The sequence below is a fragment of the Penaeus monodon genome, chromosome 32 (genome assembly GCF_015228065.2).
Source record: "Penaeus monodon isolate SGIC_2016 chromosome 32, NSTDA_Pmon_1, whole genome shotgun sequence".
In the NCBI taxonomy this organism is placed as follows: domain Eukaryota; kingdom Metazoa; phylum Arthropoda; class Malacostraca; order Decapoda; family Penaeidae; genus Penaeus; species Penaeus monodon.
The window spans coordinates 24,637,948-24,638,880 of record NC_051417.1 but is presented as its reverse complement, the minus strand read 5'-3'; positions in this window follow the sequence as shown (position 1 = coordinate 24,638,880).

Here is a 933-nt window from a genome sequence, read left to right as displayed (position 1 = left end):
TCAATGCACCAAAATTTACAACTATGCCTCGAATTACACTATGGTAAGTAGCAATTCTTCACATATCCACATGCAAGTCGAAATCAACATTAAATAGGGTAACTGGTCTTCAAGCTTGGTCTTACATGACAGCTGGTCCTTGGTGTTCTGCTGAAATGTTGATATACACATTCTTCTTCTTCCTGATAGACGTGCTATATTGTTATAAATGTTCATTTGTTGTATACATTCACAGTATACTTATATTGCCACACTCCATGGCAATGCTTCCCAAAGAATACATAGGAAACATTCCCTTGCCCTTTTTTAGGAAACTCGTAAAGACGTTCCTTCCAACTTTTATCTTTACAATTGAAAATGCAGTTTTATTCGATTCGTATTTATGGTCATTTATGGCCCTATCTGCTTTTTTCTCAATCCTGCGATTTACATTTATGTAGTTTATGTATCTCTTGCGCTGTAAATCTAATGGAATCAAAGGATTATTTACTCTTAATGAAAACACGAATTTATCTCATCATCAGTCTGAGTATATATCTATACTCCTTTCTCTATCGACTTGCTAACGATTGCTTATAAATAACTTCAAGTAATTTACTCGTGGTAAATAGATAAGAACTAAGCAAACCCTTCGTTGTTTCTATGAACAACCTTTAATAAGAATCTAAGGCAAGATCTGACAATTACGGACAATAATTAGGACTGCCTGGTTTAACTTCAGACCCTGACGATAATGTAAGCAGACAGCCGAAGAGAGTTGTTCATTCAGGTATAAATAAAAGTTTCCCTTCACCTAAACATCCTGTAGAGAAACTGTCTCTGCCAGCTGTTGAATTAAATCCGGTATTAGTACTGTATAATACAACCTTCTTGGAGTTTATTTTCTGGTATTTTTATAAAGTATATTCAGATTTGTTTTCATTGATTCATTGA